This window comes from Gekko japonicus, unplaced genomic scaffold (genome assembly GCF_001447785.1).
Source record: "Gekko japonicus isolate JY-2015 unplaced genomic scaffold, Gekko_japonicus_V1.1 scaffold1136, whole genome shotgun sequence".
Lineage (NCBI taxonomy): Eukaryota > Metazoa > Chordata > Lepidosauria > Squamata > Gekkonidae > Gekko > Gekko japonicus.
In genome coordinates this window covers 461,705-489,452 of record NW_015174306.1, presented here as the reverse complement: position 1 = coordinate 489,452, position 27,748 = coordinate 461,705, and the positions used below count along the sequence as shown (strand labels likewise).

Below are 27,748 nucleotides of genomic sequence, written 5' to 3'. Positions count from 1 at the left end.
GCCAGCGCTGTCCGAAGACATTTCCGTGGTCATGTGGCCGGCATGACTAAACCCCAAGGCGCACGGAACGCTGTTACTTTCCCACTGAAGTGGTGCCTATTTATCTACTTGCAATTTCTTGCTTTTGAACTGCTAGGTTGGCAGGAGCTGAAACTAGAGACAGGAGCTCACTCCATCATGAAGCTCACTAGGGTCTCGAACTGCTGAACTACCGACCTTCCACAGCCTGCAGGTCAGCGTCTTAACCACTTGAGCCACCGCACCTATTACATGTCTGACTACCATGCATATTTGGAAGGTATACGAGTCCTGAGAGGGAAAAAAGATAGCAATAAGAACTGCTGTCACTGTTTCAACTGTGTGCTTCATTTGTGGAGCTCATAGCACTACTGGGCAACAGTTTTGTCTGGGTTGGATCGGCTGCATGGTTTCCTGTGAAGACATTAGACAAACATGAAAATGGTTATTCACAGTGGGTAACAACAGCAACAGACAGTAGCTGTTCTGGAGACTTGTGTGATTTACAAGATGTCATCGCCCTAGTCTTTTCATTTCTACTGAAATGGTCTGGCTTCCCACTCTCCTGCTCAACACACAACCTGATAGTACCAGATATCTACATTTTGGGAGTCAATATAACAAACTGCATTTTAACTCTCCAGTTACTGTTTGTTTTGCTGTCATGCACCCTAGCCATGACGCTACAAGGAAAGTGAAACAGAAGTCCAGAGGCATGTTAAGGACTATCCCAGGGTAAGCTTTCAGGCAGGAGTATTAATAGGTATGAGTGTGTGTGTGTGTGTGTGTGTGAGTGAGAGAGAGAGAGAGTTCTTAATGTTCACCATGCCTTCCTCTATGTGTAGTGAAAGCCTGTCAGTATGAGAGAATTTGTGACCAAGAGGCAACTCCTTTCTGAACACTGAGTGTTCTCCATGTGGTATGCCCTGATAACAAGATGTGGGGTAGGGGCGAATTGTTTAGCTAGTACAGTTTCCCCGTACTATGCGCATTGAGGTTCAGAGTGGGACAGGGTGAAGGAGTAATATTTGAAGGCTTAGATTCCACTTCCCTGCAGTCTTAATTGCAGCAGTGGAGTTGAGATCTCTGGACATTATTGGCCCATTCTGCACTGACAGCTTTCTCCAGAGAATCTGAGCAGTCAAACCTCAAATGTTGACTTCAGATTTGCATGCCTTCCCTTTGTACTACCCCCCCTCTAGTTTATTTATTGTTTATTCTGTCTATGGATTCTGCATCTACAAGCAAAACTGGCTTTTTTGCCTAATTAAGGTGGACATGTCACTTATGATGTTGTGGGGGTGGTGACCAATGTTCCCTCTAAGCTGACTTAGTGTGAGCTAGCTCACAGTTTTTTAGCCTCTGGCTCACACATTTTTGTCTTAGCTCAAGAAGGATGGCTCCAGAGCAAACTAATTTATTCAAATCACTTGCTCACAACTTTAATGGCAGTAGCTCACAAAGTAGAATTTTTGCTCACAAGACTCCACAGCTTAGAGGGAGTATTGGTGGTGACCAGAGGTTTTTTTTAATGCAATTGCCCCATCGCAGCTGCGTCCATCGCAGCAAGCACCTTCCATTTAAATCCTTGTACTTCAGGTTTTGGCGTGCCATTTAGTGTTAGTTCGTTGAATGAAAGGGACCTGAAAAGAATGCAGGCAGAAGGGGGAAACCCACTCTTGAAACTGACCAGACTTTGTTTTATAAACTTACAAGCAACTGCGAAGCCCTGTTTGTATTGCTGAGGATGAGGGAATTCTCTCCTCCCAAATGTGTCAGTCTTGCATGTGGGGGCCTAGATTTCTCCCTCCCTTCCCTTTATTATTGCAGAATTCCTAAGGGGGGGCTGCCAGTGCCCACTTTCCCCAGCGAGTCTTTGCTACTCTGCAGAGCAGGGCTCATCCTGCAGCTCCCCAAAGGATTGGGAGGGGGGACAGAAAAGCATGTGGGATGTTAAATGATCGGAGGGGAGGCAGGGGAGGGAAGCAGTAGGCTCTCTGCCCCCAGTGTGGGCAGCCTTCCTTGTTCTCCCTTCATCGGTGGGTCATCGCTGAGTCGTCGCTTTCCGGAGCTGCAGGACGAGCCCTGCTCTGCAGAGAGAGAGAAAAATTACTGAATCATCAGGTTCGTTTGTTTGCTTGAAATCTTAATAGTGGATTCTAGTACAGCGTTCCTTTAGGCAGCCCACCTACATTCTCACTTCGAGATTTCTGTAAAGTGTGTCAGTCCATTCCCGGAGAAAGCTGTGAACTTAAGGGCGCTCCATTGCCTCCCAACCCATGCCCCGGAGAGCCCCACAGCCAGACCAAGGAGGCGATGACCAGTGTTCCCTCTAAGCTGAGTTAGTGTGAGCCAGCTCACAGTTTTTTTAGCCTCCGGCTCACACATTTTTGTCTTAGTTCAGGAAGGATGGCTCCAGAGCAAACTAATATATGCAGTAGCCAAATGACTCACTTGCAACTTGAATGCCAGTAGCTCACACAGTAGAATTTTTGCTCACAAGACTCCGCAGCTTAGAGGGAGCATTGGCAATGACCCATGAGAACAACCAGGACTGCCCGCTCTGAGGGCAGAGAGTGTACTGCTTTCTCCTTCCCACCTCCCCTCTGATCATTTACAGCTCACACACTTTCCTATCCCCCCCCCCAATCCTTCCTTCCCTGGTGTCTGTTCTTGTGGCAGCCGTGGCTTCCCAGTTGGGCAGGAAAGAGGCGTCATGGGACTGGAGCTCCTTGGCAGCTCCCGCGAGTGTGGGGCTGAGCTTTCACCCCTTTCCTTCCATGTGAGACACTCAGAACAGCCCATTTATTATGCAGGGAAAGTAGCAGCAGGAAGAGTACCAGCAGGTACTAAACCTTGTGCAGCTCCTTGTAAACTCCCCCCGTCATTTAAAGTCCCCCCCCCCTGCAGTCTGTCTAGTGAAAGTTTCTGCGACTGTAATCTTTGTGATCGTGGCTGAGTGAAAGTTTTCTTTCACTAGACTAATGAGCTTGTCAGAAAAAATGAATAAGGCTGGGCCTCCAGGTGCAGCCCCACAGCAGCAACCCAGGCAGGTGGGCAGAGGAGTTCACAGGGTCGCGGTTGTGTGCCTTTCCCGTGGAGTTCTGCCAGAGGGGAGGCCTGGCCCGGGAGGAAGCCATGCAGCGCAGCAACCTGATCGGTGACTTGCTTCCTCCTGCTGCTGCATACAAGCCTGGCATGGGGCGCATAGGGTTGCATCCTATAAGCAGCATAGCACAGGTCTCCCCCACCCTTTGGGGGGAAAGCATCCACACGGGGTCATTCCCCCCTTGAGCTGAACATGGGATCTCTTTCTCCCTCCTGGCCTGCGATCTGAAATAGCCGGAGTCACCTTTTGTACTCTGGATGCACAGAGCAGCACGGCAGCAGCACCAATTGTCCTTCAGTGGTCATTGGCAGGGTCCTCCTGCTATGTGACCAGGTCCCGAAGCACGCACCCCAATCCAGATTCAGGTGTGCACAACCTTCATGTGCCCTGGAGCTGGGAGTGCAGCCTGGCTGAAGAGGGACTCCTGGACACATAGTGAGGGACTTTGCAGACAGAAAACCCACTAACAGGGTAGGGCAGGGCCATTGCAACCTTCAGCTGGGGTAACTGCTTGCAGATGGTTCTGGGTAGGACTAGAGGCCAGTCCCACATTCAAGATCACTTCCGAAGCTGCTTGCATGCCTGGTGAGAAGATCGGGGGGGTGGGAAGCATTCAAAATAAGTATTTATTTGTTTTCTCTGTGACAGGCCCAATGTCACCCAGCAAGCTTCCATGGTAGAGTGGGGGATTCGAACTTTCATCATTTCCTTCGGTGTTTTTTTTAAAAAATAAAATAAAAACATCTAAACACTTCTAATTAAAAGTAAACCAGCACTGGTTTCTAGGTTGGAGAAGCTTTGGAATCCCTTGGTTTTAACTGTTAGAGCTGGACTGGTAAGTTCAGCCCCATCAGAAAAAAGTTTGCCCCACAAGCCACAAGATCCTGCTACTGGCCTGGAGGGGAAATGTCTGCTTTTGAATTGGCTTTGGCTTGGAAGAGAGGGGGAGGGGAAAACTCGGCGCAAAACCACTCTCAAGTAGCCCAACAGCGAACAGAAATCAAACTGAGCGCTGAAGGGAGGGAAAACAATGCAGAAGGGGAAAGAATCCAGAAGGATGTGCACGGTAAAGGGTGATGGCACCCTACTGACATTCAGGGTGAGAGTGAGGCAAAACACCATTATTTACTCTGGACTTCCAAGGCAGAGAATCTCTAAGGGGTTTGAAAACATAAATGTTATCTATGTGACCTTCCTTCTCAGTCACTGATCTTGGGTTTTTTGCTTATGCAAAGACAACTAATTCCCCACTTCTGTGTTCTTGCTCATATCTTAGATATTCATGGTTCTGTAGATGCAAGGATAGTATAGGGTGATACTTCATGCTGCACATCTTTTTTTATCTATATTTTTATTATTTTCTTTCTATAAAAAAACCACTACAAATTACAAACACTACAACACTACAAAACACTAAAACACTAAAACACTAAAAGATAAGCTACACAAGGATCATACAAAATGATTAATCATTAGCTTAATCAAAGTTCCCTCTATAATACGGTTAATGGAATGTAGCTATTTCTTGCCGCTTCTATTACAAACTGGTATTTGTATGTTTGAATCAGGTAAGTACAGCTTTAACAATTAAACTTTCAAGCTTATAAAATTATATTATTCCAATTTCTTTCCTCTATATTTTCATCAAAATTCCATTGGACTTTCAGGGATTTTGGGGGCACAAGCTCCTTTTTCTGATTCGGAGTCCTCTTCTGGGTTACTGCTCACCGTGCATTCTGAACTTCCTGACCCATATGTGCTGCTTTCTACTTCCATGTCTTGTTCCTCTGTTGATCTCTTATCATTCGCTGGTCTTTGATGCAATTCCAAAAAAATATTCGCTTTTAAGACAGAGTCTATCTTTTCTTTTTTATCTTTATAGTTGAAGACAAGTCCCTCAGGTATTATCCATCTGTACGGTATGGAGTTTTTCTGCAAAAAGCTGGTTAAGTTTTTATAATGTTTCCTCTTCTTTCTTATTTCGAATGGTGTCTTTTAAGACTCTGATTTCTTCATCTTTAATTTTTGTGGCCTTGAGCACCACGTCTCTTGTAAATCTCTTTAAGAATCTCACCATTATCTCCCCAGGCAGGGTTTTTTTCTTGATAAATTCTGGATATGTCCGGTAGATCATATCCATATCGCTTTGTAGTACATCCACAGTTAAGCCTGTCATTGAGGCCAATGCTTCACAAGATTTCCTTCAGATTCTCACCCTTCTGTTCAGGAGCACCTTGAAATCTCAGAGCAAAAGTTGATTTTTCCATTTGTAATCTTAAAAGCTGATCTTTGTCAGAGGTCCTCTCTTTCTCCACTACCTCCAGTCTTTGCTTAATCACTTTTGTCTTGGCTTCAACCTTTTTCACTGATTTTGCAATCTCCTCTGTTTTTAAATTAGTCTCTTTCAGCTGTTTTTGGAGCACTTCCAAGTTCTTATTGAGATTAGTCATCTGATTCAACAGAGGGCGCAATGCTGTAACCAACATATTGGGAAAGTCAGTATTTACTTCTGGTTTAGCAGCCAAATGTGCTGATCTTGTAGTTCCAAGAGAGTGCTTTTGTCTTGTTGCCATCTTTTCTGCCCGACTAGTAATTGTTTATAGTTCAGGGGAAGTTTTTAAAAGTCAGTGAAAGTTTATTTATAAAGCCGCTTTAGTTGAGTTAGTGCTTAGCTTGATTCAATCCAAAATTGCCGTTGCTCCTAGCCCCCTCTATCGCTTAAACAGTTCACTTAAAGTTGTGGGGGGGGACCTCCCTCGCCCTCCGTTGTTAGAGGTCGGGGCTTCGGATAGGTGCTTAGCTGCATAGACAGTTAAAGAGAAATAACACTCATGAACATAAGAACATAAGAACATAAGAGACGCCAATGTTGGATCAGGCCAAAGGCCCATCCAGTCCAACACTCTGTGTCACACAGTGGCCAGAAATACCAGTGCCATCAGGAGGTCCAGCAGTGGGGCCAGGACATTAGAAGCCCTCCCACTGTTGACCCCCCCCCAAGCTCCAAGAAGACAGAGCATCACTTGCCCCAGAGCCCCTAGCTATACCTTGTGGCTAATAGCCACTGATGGACCTCTGCTCCATATGCTTATCTAATTCCCTTTTGAAGCCGTCCATGCCAGCTGCGGAGGTAGGGAGAGCTTTGTAATTTCACTAGATCACTTGTTCGCTCGTCCGGTGTATGCCTCTTGGTGCCATGGTGGTGCCGCGGTGGTGGGACCTATCGGGGAAAAGAGGAGCCTTGATCCCTTGGCTGCAGCCTTGGGAGAGGCACCTCTTGCGCCCCAAGCTGGGAGTCCCCTCCAAGGACTCCGGGTGGGGTCCAGAATCATTTGGCACCCCTCCCGTCTGCCACGTCATGGGCTGCTCCTATCGGAGCTCCGAAGGAGTGCACACACCATTTGAGTCGCCAAAAGCGGAAGTCCATGCTGCACATCTTGATATGTCCTGTTGATGCAGCTTATTTATTTATTTATTATTTATTTATTTATCAGATTTATACCCCACCCTCCCCTGTAGGGCTCAGGGCGGCTTACAGGGCAAGAAATCTTGCCGCAATAAAACATACTATTCCTATATTTAAAAACATACTATACAATTTAAAACCAGTCCCCATACAATTAAAGTGCTCGATGATCTTCAGTTCCAACCCCCCCAAAAAAGATGACGGACCATGTCCAGAAGTTCCCAGTGGTCATTCAGTGGCTTCAATATTCAGATGTTAAAGAATTCAGATGTTCCCTTCCTAGGGCCTCTTCCACCCCCCCCATGATGGAAATATAGCGGGGGGGCGGCCCCTACTCGAAAGCCTGGTGGAAGAGCTCCGTCTTGCAGGCCCTGCGGAACTGCTTATGTACTCCTCATGCTGATCCTTGGCTGGGCACTGAGCTTCATCCAGAGCCATATATAGCTGAGGGGAGGCAGAAACAGAGCACTGACAAGTGGGTTGGTGTCTTGGGCTCCCTGTTAATTCCATTGTGCACATTGTTACTTATACCACTTATTTGGTAGGCATAATGTGAGATTTGCATGGGGTGGGAAATGATCAAGTGGGCCACCTCTCTGCCCCTACCCACATCACCTGTGCTCAATGAGGCAGTGATTAGACCTGTTTTAGAAAAAGTCCCTGAGCCCTACTATGTTAGAAAACTTCTGGCCAGTCTCCAATCTTCCATTCTTGGACGAGGTTATAGAGTAGGTTGTTGCCTGTCAGCTAAGGGGTTCTTAGAAGAGAATGATTTTCTGGATCCATTTCAGGCCAGAATTTGGAATAGAAACTGCTTTGGTCATTTTAGTTGATGATCATCTATCAAGCTAGACAGGGGGAATGTGACCCTGCTATTTCTGTTGGATCTCTCAGCGGCCTTTGATACTATTGACCATTTTATCCTACTGAGCCGCTCAGCCTTGAGAATATGGGGCAACATAATGTGGTGGTTCAAGTCCTATCAGGGGGGCAGTCTCAGAAGATAAGGATTCATGCTCTGCATCATGGCCATTAACCTGTGGTGTGCTGCAGGGTTCTGTCTTATTCCCCTATGGTATTTAATATCTATATGAAACCACTGGGAGATGAGGTATGGGCTGCAATGTCACCAATATGCATATGATACCCAGATGTACCTTTCTTTTCCTCCTAATCTTGAGGATGTTGTTCATGTTTTAAATCTGTGCTTGGAGTCAGTAATGGGCTAAATGAGGGTGAACAAGCTGAAATTTAATCCTGACAAGACAGAGGTTCTCTAGGTTAGTAGAAAGGCAGACCTGGGACTTCATATCTCCCCTGTCTTGAATGGGGCTATACTCCCTTTTAAAAGCCAGGTTCACAGCTTGGGAGAGCTGCTTCACATAGTGGTCACCTTAGAAAACTAGGTGGCTGCTATGGCTTGGAGTGTGTTTGCCCAGCTCCAGCTGGTGCATCAACTGTGTCTGTTCCTGGATAAATCGGATTTAGCCCCAGTGATCCATGCCTTAGCTATATCTAGACTGGACTATTACACTGCACACTACTTAGGGCTACCCTTGAAGAGTGTTTTGAAGCTGCAGCTAGTGCAGAATGCTGGGGCTAGACTGCCAATCAGAGCCAGCTATCAGGAGCATATCACTGGCTATCTATCTGCTCTTGAGCCCAATTCGAGGTACTGATTTTGTCCTTTAAACCCTATGTGGCCTGGGACCAAAGTATCTGAAAGACCATCATCCCCCATACATTTCTGCCTGGGATGTAAGATTGTGGGGAGGTGCCTTCCTGACTGTCCCACCAATTAAAGATTCTGATTTGGTGGGTGTATGAGAGAGGGCCTTTTCCATGGCAGCCCCACAATTATGGAACAACCTCCCCAGGGAGGTGTGCCTGGCCCCCTCATTTTTGGTATTCAGGAGGCAACTGCAGACAGTTTTATTTAGGACTGGATTTTGATTGGCAGTGTGTTTCTAAATTGACTTCTATGGTTTTTATAATAGTGTTTTATTGTGTTTTTATAATGTTTTATTTATATTGAGTTCCACAAGGGGGAAAGGTGGCTAATAACTGTGTTAAATAAAGTAAAATAAATTAATGCCAACACTATGCATCCCGCCCCATCCAAACACACACACTGGTGTTATGATGACCCATCCACTTCCATAGCAACAGTATTGGAACGGTAGCATAACTTCACAATAGTAGCATAAATTTTGTGTGTTATTCTGGGGCAAGGGCATTTGGATTGCAGTCCTAATCCCACATTGAGATAGTCCATCGGTCTGATTAGATATGTTAAACATGAGTTTAAGAACTTACATTTAATATATTGTCTAATCAGACCCCTAGGGTAGGATTTTGCTGCCAGTCACCTAAACCAGAGTTTGGTAGACAAAGGTTGCGGTCACATGCACAATTTAATGCAGGGGGAAGCGAGACTATTTGCTCCATAGGAATTTGACCCGCAGTTGAGCGATCACACAGTCCTTGGAAGATGCAGGGGCAGCCTGCCACTGTGTGATCAGACACAACCACGGGTGAATTGGGTTTTTTTTGTTTTTTGTGTGTGCTGTTTTTCTCCATGCGCTTAACTGAGGGATCAATGAATCGCAACTCCGCACTGAGGGCTCCCTATGGACTTTGCGATGATGTGCATACTGCAAAGGGGGGGGGGACAACAGTATGGAGTCAGGATAGCTTGATCAGACCATCCCAACGCCATGGGAGTGTGCTGGAATGATCACACAGGGAAAAGTCTGTTCCTGGACCAAAGCAAAATGGGTTGCCAATGGGTGCGTGACGCTTCCCGGATGTTTGCATCTGATCGCGCCCTTAAAATCTGCCCGGCATTCATACCTTTGGCGTGGCTAATTCTGCGTGTGATCACGCCCAAAGATTTGTGTTTTTAATGTGTACCAAATTCTGCAGTAGTAAATATAATGCAAATAATTGTCACTCAAAGCTGAACATTTAGCGTGATACTTAAACTTGCTTAAGTTTCCAGAGGACATTTGTAGCAATTTTTGCAGTATTATTTATTTGATATAACAAGCTGTCACCAGTTCATTAATGATTTGAGTGCTGGTGTCAAGTTAAAAGATAATTGGTTGTGTTTTTTTAATCCAAACCAAATATTTATTAATTTATTTGTATCCACACCTTTCCACTAAATTTCTCAAGATAGTTAACCATTTTTTTAAAAAGGCATCAATAAGCAGCCATTTAAAACTATAACCCTTGGGTAGTCTTGTCTCTGATGAAGATCACACCTGTGGTGAAAGCTCATTATCTGATCTCAAACTGGGAACTGGGGTGCATAATGAATAGTATAAACTGTGAATTATATAATGAGCATGAATAGTCATTAATAGAACATTATGTTTACCTACATCAGGCCTTATTATTAAGAAGAGTGAAGCAAAGTGAGGAGAGCATCATTAATTTAATCTGTGAACATCTCTGGAGCTGACTTAATATCTACATTTATTTTCATGTGAAAATTACTTGTTCTTTCTTTTCAGCATTATACAGCACAAAGTCAGTTTCAAATGTGACTCAGTTTCTGTTTTTAAACCCATGACCTGGAATATAAATGAGCAGACTGAATTTACAAACACCAGTCAGGAAGTTCCTCTTAATTAAAGGACAGCTACTTGCTGCTCAGCTAAAAAGTTCTATGTCAGGCTCCCTCTTTCAAAGTTTTCTTTTAATAGTCTTTGGAGGGAGCACACACTGTTATAATTTTACTGGCTTATTTCCCTATTGAAAATTGTAGCTGGTGCGGTGTGTCCTGTACAGTCTCTTAGCTCGTAAATTCTATTTTTGTGGTCATTTGGAAGCAATAAAAGTAGCTATATCATGTTTTTCTTTGTAATGGCATTAAAATAAAAATCTCCCATGGGGTCTCCTTGATTTTTCTGACGGGTTTATAAAAGACTAGGAAAAAGGCCCATTGTGGAAATAAATACAACGGCCTCTAGAAAGAGGCTCTGGGCAGGTGCCCCGGCCTTGGACACTCAGTGTCAATTTGCTGTGGCGACCTCAGCAGGGTATAATGACACTGAGTCCACCATTTTCTCCAGAGGAACTGATCTCTACTACCTAAAGAACAGTTGTAATTTTGAGTGATCTCCAGCCCTCACCTGGAGATTGGACACATTTTACCTCAGAACAGCAAACTGTTTAGAATGTTAGAGGCAAAAGCCAATCAAGTCGCATATGCAAACGACCTCTGTGTTCCGAGGCAGAGGCCAATGAGGCTGCATATGCAAATAACCTCTGTGTTCTGACTGGCTATGGGGGGAGAGGAAGAGCAAACTGTTTAGAATGTTAGAGGCAAAAGCCAATCAAGTCGCATATGCAAACGACCTCTGTGTTCCGAGGCAGAGGCCAATGAGGCTGCATATGCAAATAACCTCTGTGTTCTGACTGGCTATGGGGGGAGAGGAAGAGCAAACTGTTTAGAATGTTAGAGGCAAAAGCCAATCAAGTCGCATATGCAAACGACCTCTGTGTTCCGAGGCAGAGGCCAATGAGGCTGCATATGCAAATAACCTCTGTGTTCTGACTGGCTATGGGGGGAGAGGAAGAGCAAACTGTTTAGAATGTTGGAGGCAGGACTCAGGAAAAGCAGCCAGTGGATAGGGAGACCCTCTGAATGACAGATCAGAGAGCGAACTGATTTTGGAGCGTGTGGAATGTTCTAGAGAAGTGCCACCACCATTCGGCTTTTATTTATAAGGGAGATATCCCACACTGATTCTGCATACTTTTTCCCAGTCCATCCCTGCTTTATTAGAAAACCATTAGGTAATTGGATTTATTCCTGAAAAACCACTAAGTTGCCTTGAACCATGAGGAAAGGCAGAATATAAACATTTTCATAAAATACCTAAAGATAAGCTGTTAAAATTTGCTATTACATTCTATTTGAATTTATTTACTTTCAAAAAGTTGATATTTTGTTTTCCCTTATTTTTTTTAAAAGGCTTTATGTTTATTTCATTATTTAAAAAATTGAGTTTTATTTTATTCATTACAAATTCTTAGTTTCTCTCTCTTCATAAAATATAAATAATCATTCATATTTTAGGGAGCCCCAAAATATCATATTTCAAGTAAAATAATTCATAACAATAGTATAGATAAGATCTGTCAAATGAAGCCTCTAGGCTGTATACATTTGCACAATGTCATATACTACAATCAATCAACAGTATAATTAATCCTCCAATTAATGTTAATTAACATTAAGCTAGCAAGCTGCAATATGCAGCAGCTTGAAGCCATGAACTTGACAGTCCCATGATCATTTAAAGAATTTTACAGAACAGTCTTAGGAACTAGAAATAGCTATATGAAAATGCATTGTGATATTAACAAATCAAAACTAGAATTTAATATAGTTATAACTATGAATTTCTAAGAAATACTTCAAATTAAAAATTAGCAATAGTTGGTAAAATGTAGAAATCTTCAGATCTGGCTTTTATTCTGGGGCCCAGCTGTGTGTTTTACAGTTATTGTAACCCCAGTGTGGAAAGATCTGTATTGGCTGCCCATTTTTTCCAGGCACAATTCAAAAAGCACTGATTCTTACCTTTAAAGCCCTAAGTTGCTTGGGGACAAGGTACCTGAAGGACCACCTCCTCCCATATTGTCCAGCCCGCCAGTTAAGATCTGCCTCACAAGCTCTGGTCTCTTGGTATCGCCTCTTTTGGAGATCAGGTAAAATGAGTGGAAACCAGAGACAGGGCTTTTTCAATCGTGGGACATCACTTGAATCTCACCTGGTGCCTACATTGCTTTCTCTTAGATGTCAGGCCAAAACATTTCTGTTCACCCATGGTTTTAATTAAGGGGTTGATTTTTAAACACTATCTTAGCCTGAAAACTGTTGTTTTAAGCTGTCTGTGGTCTGTTTTTATGATATCTGTTTTTATGCTGGGTTAGGGGTTTTTGATGCTGGATTTTAATTAATATCTTTTAATGTAGTGCTTTGATTATTTTTATTTTGTAAACTGCCTTGTGCAGATTTCTGAAGAGGCGGCATAAAAATGTTGTAAATAAACAAAATAATGAAGATCAGCAGAAGATAGGGGGGGTGAGAAGGAAAGGACTCTGCTAGGGTTGCTAGGTCCCCTCGGCTTGATGGCTGGGGATTTGGGGGGCATTTCCGGGGTGGGCAGTAACATTGCATGACATCCCCAATGTGATGACATCACACACAAGTGACATCATTGCATCAGGGATGTTGCACAGCTATGCTCTGCATTTTGGGCAAAACTCTATGGGGGCTTTGGCCTAAAATCATAGAGTTTTGCCCCAAAGCAGAGTGTCGCCATTCAACATCCCAATGTGATGATGTCACTTCTGCATGATGTCATCACATCACAGACATCATCATGCAATGTCCCTGTTTGGGGCAGGGCTTTCCCCCAGCAGTGGGCAGAAGCCCCAAAAAGCAGAGAAACCCCCCTCCCTCTAAGCTGTGGAGTCTTGTGAGCAAAAATCCTGCTTAGTGAGCTACTGGCATTAAAGTTGTGAGTGAGTGATTTGGCTTCTGCATAAACTAGTTTGCTCCGGAGCCATCCTTCCTGAGCTAAGACAAAAATGTGTGAGCCAGAGGCTAAAAAACTGTAAACTAGCGCACACTAACTCAGCTTAGAGGGAACACTGCTGGCAACCCTAGACTCTGCAGATGTATGGCTACCAGGAATGTTTTGCAATCTGCAGATCTTGCCACTGAAGAGGAATGCATTGTTAGATCTTTCTTTTCAAAGTGTGGTTTATACTAGTTACACAGCTGGCTCAGTGGCTTAGGAGGGGCTTTGATATGATTCTGTGTAACCCCTGACTTGCTGTTTGTTTGCTATTGTGAGCTGTATGGCACTGGACTTGCTATGTACAATATTTTGCTTGTTCATGCTGACATACAAGCCTGCAGTATAACAGATGTGGGAATATGGTGAATGTTTTACTCCATACTACTTCCAATGCCGGTATGCTTTCTTCTCTCCATAAAATATGTGAATTGCCGTATAACATTTCCCATAAACAGAGTGCAAACCAGATGAGACATGAGAGATCAATGATGAGGATCTGTGAGGCCACTGGGAAGGTGTTAACTCTTTCCCCCATCCAACTTCCCCTTGCTATTAGCCATGCTAAGGAAAAAAACAGAGACAACCTTTTTGACAGTCAACCCAGATGACAGGCTAAAACATTTGTGAATGGATTTTCAGCATATTTTTCCTCCAGCACCTGAAAAACGAACACAGATTTGAATCTCAAACAAGTACTGTCCTACCACAAATTCAAGAATAAATGACAAAGGTGTCTTCTATGAATTTTGGATGCAAATTCTTTTTTTTTCCCTCCCCAGAGCACACTTCCCCAGGCTCACTTCACCTTGCTTCTCTAGGACAAATATACAGATACTCTACAAGCAACCTGTATTTTTTCTCTAACATAGTAAACAATTCAGAGGGTAAGAAATTAAAGGTTGGGAAAGTGACCACTTGAAAAGAATACAAATCAGGATCCTTCATGGTTGATATTATGATTATTTTTGCCCTTCCTCACAGGATTTTCCTTTATGTTGTTCTTAGCTAAGCAGCCCCTTTTCTTTCTTTGTTTTTCTCTGGCTGTCCCACCTAGTCAATTGAATGTATATTGTTAGATGCTGACATGGGAATCAGGTATAGGACTCATGAGGTGAACATGCAACAGGAATGAGGTAACTTTGTATAAAAATAAACACCATATAATTTGTCACAAACAAGTAACTTTTCCTGTTATTCAGACAGGTCATTAAAACTTATTTTATTTTATTTATATACTAGCCTGTTACCCGTGCTTCGCTATGGTATTTAAGTTCCGTAAATCAAGTTATAATATTGATGATGTGAAATTTGAAAAGTGACATTTGTTGTAGGAATTCTAACAGAGAAGATTGTAGTGTAAGAAATGAAGCGAGACATATGTACTCCCTCCCCCCCTACTGAAGGACCTCTCTCTAGACCACATTGGTGGTTCTGCCCTCAGGGGCTAGGATCACCAGGCTGCTTGATGAGCTCACTCTGGAGCAGGCCACATACAACTGTCCATTTACGAAGTAGTTGTTTGTTAAGTCAACTCCTGCTACCTTCCACGAAAGTAATGGCCTCTCTACTTGTGTTCCTGGATTGTTTTGCTCATATGGAGACTGTGTTGTTCTGAGCACCTCAGGGTGATCTCGCTGGTACTTGGCTCAGTGCACTGCAGGAGTACTATGTGCAAATGTCTTTGCTGCTTTCCTAGGTTGCCTCCTCCTTGTAGTGTTGGTGTACCTGGCTCGATGTTTGCCAGGACCTTTCTTGGGGGCAGTAAGAGGTGAGAAGTATGAGGGGGAGTTGGCGTGAGGGAGTGGTGATGTGGTGGACATTTCTTCAGGTTCATGAGGGAGGCATGCTTCAAAATGGCTCCTAGAAATGTCCTTTACAATCTCCCCATAAACATTCATACCCTGGCCCTGCTCCTACACCTGACAGACACCGGCCTGTCTGGTGTTGGGGGGGATTGTATTTAAAGGCATCGGGGAGGCTGGACCAGCAGTGGTCCTAAGGCAATCCTGCTGAGCAAACCTCCCTGGCGGCTGTAAGCACCCCACCTCCTTTCCAACACCTGACAGGCAGCTGCCTGTCCAATGTAGAAAGGGGAGGGGGGAGGAGTATTAGAAGCCACTGCGGAGGCAGGGCTGGCAGGTTCACTAAGGTGTTACGGCTGGGGCAGGCTCCCTCATAGCTTTAAGCACCCTGCAACCACTGCTGCACCGGACAGACAACTGCCTGTTAGGTGTAGGAGAGGGGGAGTGTGTTGGAAGCCACCTCACCTCCTCTCCTACACTTGACAGGCAGCTGCCTGTCCAGTATAGGAGGGGGAAGGGGGAAGAGTATTAGAAACCACTGTGGAGGCAGGACTGGCAGTAACTAAGGCGTTACTGCTGGGGCAGGCTCTCTCGTGGCTTTAAGCACCCCGCAACCACTGCTGCACCTGACAGACAACTGCCTGTTAGGTGTAGGAGGTGGGGGGAGTGTGTTGGAACCCACCCACTAAACATAAAAGAGATATGCATAATTACCAACTTCAGGAATCCATAGTCCAAGATTGTCCCTTGTTATAGTCCAAGGGGTTTGAGGAGGAATATCCCCCTCCTTGCCTTCATGGGATCTGAGGCACAAGCGGATCCTTTGTTCTCCCACAGACCACATGGCAGGACAACATTTCAGATGCATAGAACACAGATCAGCAGATAGAGCAGGAAGATGCAGCTCACTTACAAGGGATCAGACAATTATAGCCCAATCTAATCATGACTAGCCGTGGCCATTCAGCCAATCACGAGTAGACAGGGGATGTGGTCAATGGTTAGTTGGCATGGGAGCTTTGAGGGGATAGGTTGAAAGTTTTGGAAACCATGCCCGGGGTCACATGGCCCCCAACCCCCAAACTTCATTCTGTACGTGACTGTTCACTTGTTTGGCAGGGCCATCTGGTCTCTTCCAGCATGGAAGTGTGAAGAATGTGGGTTTATGGTATGGCAATGGGCTTCTCTGACCAAATGCTCTAGCCATTTGGCTGGCAACAGGAAATCAACACAGCAGGTTATTCAGCAAAACATTCCAGGGGAAGGCAGGAAACCTTTAGAAATCAATTTTTCTATACACCAACCTCACAAGCAGGCTCTGGGCAATTAACTTTAAAAACAGATAAAATACAGTCAGCATAAAATAAAATGATCACAAAGCACTTATAACAATCAATTCAGATGACAGTCCAGATGACAATATCAACCCCTTTTGAGGAGAGAGATTTCTTGGCAGTTTTTTCTTACATAAACAAGGACATCCCCAGAACAGTGTTTTTTGTGACTGCTCTTTATCAGCAGTTGACTCATTAATGCATATTTTTTCTTTATTACCTAAAACATAATGGGACCAGGGAGACATTTCTTTTGAAATGGTTATTAAAATATTTAGCTACTGTGGACACTCATAAGCTAAGATTACTTCTGAGTGGCCACAGCAAACCTTGTACTGTGGATGTGGCTAATTTTTGCATTGTTATTTTTAATTCTTAAATTAAGGTATATGGCCTACAGGCTTTTAAACTTTAATAAAATGAAACAAAACATAAACAGGCATAAACTCCTTGGTCTCACAAACAGGAAAATTGGTAAAGGCAGGAACATAGGGATCTCCTCCATCTTCTAGGCACTATTTTCCTCCGTTTTGATAGGGATGGGCTACATGTCCCACTTACCTAACTCAGGATACTTCTTGATCCTCTCATAGTCTGTTTTGCTCTCCCACTGCTGTCAACTTCCAACTGAATTCTCAGCTGAAGAATTCCATTTAAATTCCCGTCACTCAGGGTTTTAGACTGGGTTACAGCATTAACCATTTACTGTCCGTCAGAGATATTTACCAAGAAATCTTGGCAAACGTTCTAGTTCATTGTCTGGTTTGATGCTTAGTTAACTACCTCAAAGGTCAAATAAGACATATATTTACTCAAAGCCACCTATTCATGCATCAGGAGAGTGGTACACTTGTGTATTCATGTAGGACTCTTTCAAGGAACTATGAACCCTGCTTTTTCAGAACTTTCTATCATGATGGAGCAAACCACTTCACCACTTCTGTCTCTCCAGCAGTCAACATCTAGCATATACTGACCACACCATGTGAACAATCTTGAAGATTATCTGATTAAAATAATAAGTGTTCCAAGACATTTGACATTCAGTTTTATGGACAAAGCAGATTACTATACTGGACAACCTAATAGTCACCAAGTAAAATGTAAGGCATGACAAGAAGGAATGTTTAACATGTGGACAGACTGGCATTTCAACTGCAGTCACTTAAACTGATACAAGCCACACACACTTCCTTTCAGCTTCTTTAATTGGGACTATTTTACTATGAAGCTGTATTCATCGTGGCACAATAGGCTACAAACAAAGAGACACTTGTGGTTCTCCAAAGAATTTTTTTCTCATGAGCTCAAGAAAATGCCTTACTTTGCCAATAAAATACAGAAAATTGTCCTTGTGTTTGGAACTGGCCAGAAGCCCAAAATCTCACATATATCTGGAGGGGGAAAAATGCAACCTCCACTTTGAGTTTCTAGTCTCTTTCCATGGGATATGGAGAAGGCGCAACAAGTCAAGAGTTCAACCCTTGTTTATAGAGTCAACCCTATATTGTGTCCAAATTGTTGAAGACGAGCTAAAATAACCTTTAAAAAGACAAAAGATTCACAACTGGGAATTAAGGGCTCATTGTGAATTTTTCAACATTTCTGCCAACATTTCTGCTGTGCTGGATTGGCAATAGAGCTGTTAACTGAGCAGAATGAAACCCTGACCTGATTGTTGAGCCAGTTGCTAGAAAAGCAAGAAAACAAACTCCATATTTTTCCTTTTCAGCTTCATTTTAGCTGAACTGAAAGCTTTTCTTCAGAACATGACCCATGTGTCTGGGCTCTGCTGGGCTCTGACTCTTGCCTTCATTCCCAGTCCTGCCCTGAATTCTACCCGAAGATCCTGCCCAGGTTCACCAAGTTTTTATAACAAGCAATCCCAACTGAATATGTATGAGGCGAACTGGTTTCCAGCATCCAAGAGTGCATGCAAGTCTAACACATCACATTAAATATCATGGGCTTATCAGTAATGAAGACTCTGAGTAAACAACTCGGATGCCCATTCAGTCTATGAATCTACTGGGAGCTGCATCACAGTATGCTGCCAGGTCTAAATTGGTTCATGTGAATTGGCCCGAACTGGTAAACTGGGACATGAGCTCTTCCAGGAAACAGTCCATGTCTATATTCTTCCAAGCATTCTATGTGATTTTTAAAAATACAATTATTTTGCTTTAACAGTTCCATTTTCTGCCAAGCAGAGGTTGGAATCTGAAGAAAAGCATGGTGGGATTTTTGCATGTGCATCAGGAATTTTCTGTCTGTGCCTCTGCTCCAGTGATCTCGTGCAAAATCATTTGTAAGGTTGGAGAACTGTTCTGTGCAGGATAGAACTCAGCTGGAAGCAAAAATTAGGCAAGTCCTAGGCATATCCAGAAGTGATATAAACCCATACACTGAATTTTAAAAATTTAGGCCAGAGCAACCCTACTGACAGATTTTGAACACATGTAAAAGCTTGCACTTTTAAAAATGGCACATACCTATGTAAATATTATCAGGATGTTTCAACTCCTTTATAATTATTTTTTAAAAATGTGTAAAAAATTGATGGTAAGTCAGTCAGAGAGTTTGAACTTTTAAAGTTACTGTGCAGCTTGAACTGCTGAACCTGCCTGCCTCTTCTTAACAAGTTAAAACCCTGAAGTCTTCAGTTTCAGAAATGTCCTGTAGAAAGCTCATAAGGAAAACACTCCATGTTAGTGTGTCTGCTAGAATTATGTTTGAGTCACTGGACTGGATTTTTCCCAAATGGAAACTGATGTAGCTGTGCTAAAAGGCATAGAGCAGTGATGTTTTACATCATCTGAGAATCTGGGTTATAGGTGCAAGCAGGAGTTCTACCTTTCATTCTACAAGGATGCTATGGTTTTTACAATTCTTTTGTGGGTGGTCTGCAACCCTTCCAACATACAGAAGTTGGTTCAGTTAGAACCAACATACAGAAGTTGGTTCAGTTAGAGTGCTGGACCAATGTACTTTGAATCATACTGCAACATGTTATGTTGATGGTGCTTGTAGCTATTTTTTGCCCAAAGATCTTTCCCAAGAACAGCTGATGCAGCTTGTCCAGCCTTTCATTTGCAGTCCAATTGTGGCTACAAGAATGTGATTCTTTCCTTAAAGTGGGAACTTGATTAAGTTGCCTGTGGAACATCTCCAGTAAACAGACATTGCACAGAACACTGTCCAGTTCCCTGGGAATCAACCTATTGGCGGGAAAAAACTGTGTTTCGGGAGTGTATAATTGAAGCTCACTCAGGAATGTGCACTGGACAGCATGTCGAAGTACATGCTCTGCAGCGTCACTAAGGGACAAACAGAACAGTCCAAGTTGTTGTTGTGCAGAACTTTTTTATTTCAATATTTTTTAATAAAGCAGGGTGCAAAGCAGTTTACAAAACTAAAAAAGAGAACAAGCTAAAATCACAGTACGGCAATAAAACAAGAGAAGCAGCCAGAGGATGGGGCTGAACAGAAGGAGGAACTTATCCCTTGGTAGGGTGTTCTCCTGACAAGCAGCAGCACCAGTGAACAGCAAGGCACAGCAGAGATTCATAGCTTTGTACTCAGTTTTCTTGGTTCCCTTTGCTTGTTGCTGAGCAAATAATGGGTCTTCCTGTCCACATACTTTTATTTTACCACATACCAGGTGGTAGTTGCCTGGTATCTCAGTGCATACTTGCATATTCCTAGATGTGTTGCAGCTGAATGCATGATTGTCTACCCCATGGCTGTCAGCCTTCACAGGAGGCATTTATTTTTCCAGACATTCCCATTCTGAAAGCTCAATACAATAAGAAATTGGAGTCAACCGATTCAACAAATATCAGAACCCTATTGTGCTTGCTGATTCCAAAACACTGAAAAGTAGCCGAAACTTTAAGACATGGAGTTTATAAGGTGTTCATGCCAAGTGTCCAAGGGCAGATGATTCCACAATTGTGGGATCACCACAATGACTTTTCACATGCATAAAATTATAAGCTCATTTTATATCGGAAAATATCAACAGCCATCTAGTGTAGCCCTTGTAAAGTGCGCTGTGGTATGAATAATGGCTGTCAGGCACAAAACCCATCAACCTTATCACCAGATAGAATGTGTGGATCCTATCAAATAACCTTTCAAAGTTTCACTTCTTCATTCTTGTCTGGATTTAAATATAACCGGTCATTCATATACTGTACTGAAAAACATCTATTTCAAATATTTATATCACACTTTCTGAAATCAGAAAAATCCCAAATGCTAGTGATAGCTCAATTTCCTTGCACAATATGCACAAGCACTGTAATATGAGAATATGTTGGTCACAATATGATTGACAGTGAAATCCTAAGCAGAATTATTCTCTTCTAAGTCTATTAAAGCCAGTTTGGTGTACTAGTTAAGTGCGTGGACTCTAATCTGGGAGAACCGGGTTTGAATCCCCACTCCTCCACTTGCACCTGCTGGATGACCTTGGGCAAGCCACAGTTCTGCACAGCTGTTCTTGAAAAAGAGCCATTTCTGTCAGAGCTCTCTCAGCCCCACCTACATCACAGGGTGTCTGTTGTGGGGAGAGGAGAGGAGAAAGGAATTTGTAAACAACTACCTTTGGGTAGTGAAGGGCGGGGTATAAATCCAATCTCTTCTTCTCTTCTTCTTAAAGTCAATGGTCTTAGAAGGGTATAACTCTGCTTAAGATTGCACAATGAGTCTTGTAATAGTTTTGTTGTTTTGGTGCTTGGAACCATCTGCCTTGTAAGTATACCAGTACTTATGATAAAACATGGTATTAGAAAAGTCGTATGGGTGACAAAATTGTGTTAGTGGTTACGTATTTCCATTGTGTACCAGTGCAGAAGAAGCTAGTCCTGGACTTGATGTTCTTATGAATGACTGAAAACAAAGTATTCAGTAAGCAGCAGTGCATAAAATTCTTTATTTAGAACAATAAAGTATATGTATATAATGTACTTCCAGATTCAACCAATATAAAAAAGGACAAGGGTATACATCTATTTTTAAGAGAACACATATATACATACACATTACATTTTTATGAACTTGGTTGATTAATCTTCAGTCAGGATACAAATGCACAAGTTTGTGTTGATGTTTACATCAATATATACACGCTCTTGTATACAATCAGCAAACTGTGCTGTTTCCAAGGAGGAGCCTGAAATTTCTGAGCTCTAAGAACTTAAATATTTTAACATGGTTTCTTTTGAAATATATGAATGCGATTACTAGTTATACAGGAGAACTATCACATAATTCTGATTCCAGATGGCTGAAATAATGAAAAAATACAGTGTGTTTTTATTAAACATTTGGCTGATACGTAGTCTGGAGACTCTCAACATATTTAGAAGAGAAAGGAATACACACGTAGCTGATATGTAGTCTGGAGACTCTCAACATATTTAGGAGAGAAAGGAGTATGCACATAGTTCATTAGATGGGACATTGATTTTAAGCATATGTCTAAAACAGAATTTCAGTGAAGCAAGTACTAAAGACAGTACAATCCTATGCACAGTTATTCCAGTCTAAAACAACTGATTTCAATGGGCTTAGATTAGAATAACTGCATAAAATGGCACTCAGTTATTCAAGTAAACACCATTGTAAAAAGGCATATTAAATCTGTCCACCAGTAGTTGCTATTTTCACAAAGCAAACACAAAATTCTAGTGAATTCACCTGATATACATTTCACAAACTCTGTAAGGAACTGGAATAACACTTTTAAAAGAACTCCCATTTCTTCTTGCTGTGGAGGCATATTTTGTCTCCTCATTCCACAAAGTGCTGTGCACCTTACCGAAGAGGTTTTTACACATTTCTTCCAAAGAAATCATGCCATGCTTTGAAAAGACAGAAGAAATCCACCCTGTCACAGTCCTAATTCTGAATGTATCACAATGGTGTAAAAGGCATTAAAGGGTAACTAATTTGTATGAAGAGATCTTCAGTGTGTGTTGTTGTCAACATGCTTATTCCTCTTTTTGAAGAATGTTTGTCCTTTCTCTATCCAGTTTGAGTATTTCCTTAAAGAAAGGTTCACAAATTGTTGAAAGTAAAGCAAAAACTTGAATCTGGCAAAGGCCTTGAACTCTGCGAAGCTTGCTATGAAAAACTGCAAATCTGATAACAGAACTCATCTATTTGCCTTGTTGGTTCTCCACAGATTGCTGCTGTTACAGGAATAGCACAAGGATACCAATTATGCCTTTGTGGTGGAGTTGGGACACTTCAGCCTAATAAAAGATATTATGGCAACTATAGAATTCATATTCTTGCCCTACCACATTAAACTGCAAAACAAAACAAAAAAGCCCCAGAGAGACAGGGGAGCAGAGTGTGGGTGAACACAACCAAAACTCATTGCCAAATAAACACATTAAAACTTTCAAAATTGGGTTACCAAATGATGATCCTAAGCAATGAAATACTCTCCAGATATTTCATCTTCATGACATTTAGCTGAGATGGCCCAAACCACCCAGCCAAACCTCTCGAGCAAAAAAAGCCAAGAAAATGTACAAACTGTCAAAATAATTATTCAGCTTCAATTTTGATGGAATGCTATTCCACTTGTGCTAATGGAGGTTATTTAAATTCAAAATGAGAACAATGATAGTTATGCAAGCATGGTAATGCCACTAGGATTATACTTGGAATTTTTAGTTGGCTCTATGAATGTCTCTTGACCTTAAATTTGTCTTCCATTGCAACGGTAAAGAGAATGTGGCATTGTTATAAACCCTAAGCTTTGTACAATATGTACTATGATTTCCAACAAGTTTGCAATATTACCTTCAAAATCATATTGATGGAATACAAACAGGTTCTTTGTTCCCTACTGAAAGTGAAAAAAGCAGGTTTCAGGTATTGCAGACATAATCTTCTTTTAGAACACTTGCTGGAATGTGAAATGTTGTGTGTGTTTATAAAGTGTTTAGTGAATTATTGGGGCATGTTACTGTTGACCAAGGGTCTGGTTTCCTCCTTGTCAGGACCTGTACTAGAACACAATTCAAGCAAATCTTTCCGTATACTTTAGGTTTGCAGATTTCAAGATAGTGACGTGAAAAGGTTGGTTGGAATTTGCAGCTGTATGTTTTGATTGAGATGCAATGGTGAGCAACTACATATGCAACAACCAGTGGACCCAGATGTGGATGTGTATTCCCATATGTATTGACACAGCTAGCAAATCCAAAACCCAACATTATAACATGGATTTGAGAGTGCATCTAAAGTGCACGTCATACAACTATATAAACTTGTCATATCAAGCCAGACCACTGGTACCTGTAGCTCAACATCACTTATTCTGACTGGCAGTGGGTCTCCAGACTCTTAAAGCAAGCTCCTTCCCAACATCTGCAACTTGAGACCTTTTAGCTGCAAATACTGGGGGCTGAACCTGGGACCTTCTGGGTGCAAAATATGTGCCCTGTTACTAAGACACAGTCCTTCTCCATGTATCTCCATTGGTCACACACAGATAGTTCTTCCCAGTACTGGAGCAGTTTTCTTTATGCCTTAATATGCTTCAAAACTAGGCCAAAATAATTTACAGGCAGTGTTTTAGGAATGATGTAAATATTTTCTATAGGTTCCCATATATTATTTCTAATAGTTTGTGACAGATATGAAAATAAATAAATCTGTGAAAATCTTTAAGTTTAAATAAAGTGTTTCTTAAGTATATATTTGTGAATGCACTACAAATGAGCATTTTAACAATAGTTTAAATTTATAATAGTTTAAGCTTATTGTATTAGTAATTTGGAATATGGGGTGATAACAACTATTTCACAGAACACAGTCTTGTGTGTAGGGGAAAAATATCTTAAGTACACTACATGGTTCAAAGGTAACATTTAGTGTCCCCTTTATATTTGTATATAACAGTTTTGTTTTCAGCCTTCACTCTGCTTTCCATGCCTTTATTACAAATAATACCAAGACACTGACAACTATTCAGAAGAAAGCTTTTCATTTTTATTTGAGCGGAACTAATCATAAATAATGGAGAATGCTAAGTGATGAAATGTGCATTAAATTTTCTTGCACATACTATATGACATACAGGGAAAGCTAAACTAAACCTTGGTATCTTCAAGATAACCTGAATTTTGTAAATGCTGACAATTGTGTGGCATGTCCATAAGCCTTTTGAATAAGCATCATGGTAATTTTCTATCCCAGATGCTGACTGTTATTCTTTCTCTATTCTCTCACTGGAACTTTAAAGGGAGTCTCCCTATATCCCAGCAGTCAACATTTCATGTTATTGCAATAGCCCCGTATTTGCAATTGTTCCAGTGATCCAATGTTTATTATGTCTCCTGAATGGCTGCTAATAGTTTTGCTCAAGTGTATTATCACTTTCTATGAAACTGAATGCAATCTCACATACTCAAGAGGTAAAGCAATCTTATGTGGCCTTCCCTCAATGCAACCCAGTTCTCCAGATATACAAAATCTAGCATGTTAGTCCATTGCATAACATTATTTGAGAGTCTTATGTACAGTACTGAAGATTGTATTATTCTCATCCATTTCAGTATTTTCTTCCTACTCAGAATTTCCATAAAATGAAACTTCCTTTGGACTTTTGGTGTTGGATCACATAAATCCAGATTTGTTTGTTCATGTATTTACTGCATTGTTAAAATCCACTGCAAATTCCAAGATGCAAAGCGACCATCCTTATCTTCATATAAAATACAGTCCATCTCAGTGCACTCTTGTTTGTTGATGTTTAATTCAGTATTGGTTTCACAGCAGCACATTCTTTGTCCACAGCTCTATATTCTCAATATGGAGTCACGGCAACAACAACAGGTGCAGACTCAGTCTGTCACTCCAGAAGGAATACAAATATGCTTAAAGCTGCTTCATTTATGAAGCAAACATGGAACTGTTAGCTGCCTGGTGATAGGGAAAAAGACACAGAGAGAGAGAGAGAAGGAAACTCTAAGTAGCATATAGGAGGTATTTTCCCATAATTTCAATTTCACAAATTGATAAAAGGTCCCAAAATAAATTTAAAAAACATAATTCTCTTTCATGAACAACTTTTCAACTCCACTTGTACTGTTTACATTTCCAGTGGTGAAGCCAAGGCCAACATCCAGAGAGTGGTGAAGCCATGCAACAGGAAAGAGGACAGATGAAAGATGGAGACAGGTGAAATGTGGTAGCTAGGACACGGTAAATTTATAAATGACTGAGGGTATGGTATATATGGTATATATGAAGTGGAAGAAAGAATGGAGATAGGACTGTGTGATGTATGTGAGGGAGGGAGGGAGGGAGGGAGGAGGGAGGGACTTCCACGATCTGTTGACTGAGCAATGTGTATGTGCATAGACAGTTATAACCAAACCTTGATACCAGGCATCTAGCTTTATGTACAATACATTGTTTTCAACTTTTCCAGATAATAAACACTCAATTAGATCCAACCAGCTTTATCACTCAGTCTCACCTAACTTCTCTACTCACTGTAGTACCCATTCCACGAGGCTTCCCCCCCCCTCCAAGTCTCATGATCTTCAGTACAGCTTTTTCTGGTGGCCAAAAGAGACCCCTTCCTCCTATGGAAAAGCTTGTAGAATCCAAAATAGTACAGCTCACATCTGAAACATATCAGCTAGTTCAGTCTTATCAAAGGGCTCAACCACCAGAAAGCCCAGTTAGTGACAGGCTGATGCAAGTGGGCAGCCTGATATACATTTCTCACCTAACTTCTCTACTCACTGTAGTACCCATTCCACGAGGCTTCCCCCCCCCTCCAAGTCTCATGATCTTCAGTACAGCTTTTTCTGGTGGCCAAAAGAGACCCCTTCCTCCTATGGAAAAGCTTGTAGAATCCAAAATAGTACAGCTCACATCTGAAACATATCAGCTAGTTCAGTCTTATCAAAGGGCTCAACCACCAGAAAGCCCAGTTAGTGACAGGCTGATGCAAGTGGGCAGCCATGTTGATCTGAAGCAGCAGAACAAAGTTTGAGTCCAGTGGCACCTTTAAGACCAAGGTAAGTTTTATTCAAGGTATAAGCTTTTGTGTGCAAGCACACTTCTTCAGATACTGTGAAACAGAATTTCCTCAACCATTACATATAGGAAGAGAGAGGGTGGGCGGTTAGTTGCCAGGAAGGGCTAATTAGAATCAAGATGCATAAGTAACTGGGTGATTATAGCCAAGATTGGATTAAGGCGGTTGTTAAGCTCTGTAAATGGCAGTAAACTGGCATACAAATACAAGAGTTAACAAACAGATGTTTGTAACAAACAGACTCAAAACTTTGTTCTCACATCTGTTTGTTAACTCTTGTATTTGTATGCTAACTTACTGCCATTCACAGATCTTAATTTACTGCCATTCATCGCCTTAAATCCAATCTCAGCTATAACTGCCCAGTCACTTATGCATCTTGATTCTAACTAGCCCTTCCTGGCGACTAACCCCTTCCCCTTCCTATATGTAATGTCTGAAGAAATTCTGTTCCACTGTACCTGAAGAAGTGTGCTTGCACACAAAAGCTTATGCCTTGAATAAAACTTTGTTGGTCTTAAAGGTGCCACTGGACTCAAACTTTGTTTTAATGACAGCTTGACTGCCTTTGAAGTTTCTTCACTTCCCATATAAAAAGATTACAGAGGGCATTCAATGTTAATTTACCTAATTATTATTGTAAACTACCTTGAACCAAGAGGAAAGATGGGATAAAAATGTTTTAATAAGTAAGTTAAGATAAATGTTATGATACAAAATTGGAAATGTGAAGTGTCCTAGTAACCTCTGCTATGCTGGTGTGTATCATGACCACTAGGCACCAGTCTCTTCTTTAACAATCTGGAACAGTTATGCACAGTTTTACTGCTCACTCCAAAAGCTCATAGGGCATACAGACACCCATGGAAGCTCCTTGGGTAACATAGCTGGGCCAGCAGGAAGATGCACCTGTAACCAAGACAGTTGCTATCCCAGAACTGGATCAAAGTGCAGAGTCTGAACAAGATCAAATTGTGCCTTCTAAATAGCACCAGAAATTTAATTTGCATGTCTCTCTAAATGGGAAGCAAAAAGAGTCTGCTTTTGTAGACTGTGGCTCTGTTAATGAAATGACCATATCAATGTTGCAACGGCTCATAGGTTTAACATATGTATATGAAATTATAAAAATAATATAATATTTCATACCTATGTTTCAGTTATTGTTCAGCTTTCTTCCACAGAATGGAATACATTTGGATCTCAGGCCTAACGTCCTATCAAGACCTTTACAGTGAAACCTAATGCAACTTTTCCCAAGTACTGTATATTACATTAATTGCAGGAAAGACACCTGCAAGGACTTGAGGGAGGCATCTCATTTCCCCCTTTTCTCTTTCCC

At 41.9% G+C, this 27,748-nt stretch overlaps 1 protein-coding gene across 1 annotated transcript in view; it reads right to left on the bottom strand.

Moving 5' to 3' along the window:
- Positions 1 to 24,357: 24,357 nt before the first annotated feature.
- KITLG (KIT ligand) overlaps positions 24,358 to 27,748 on the bottom strand; it is a 125,401-nt gene continuing 122,010 nt past the window's right edge. Inside the window, exon 10 of the mRNA XM_015424126.1 lies at positions 24,358 to 25,277. The gene's annotated coding sequence lies outside the window, so the exon portion shown is untranslated. The remainder of the gene's footprint in view (positions 25,278 to 27,748) is intronic.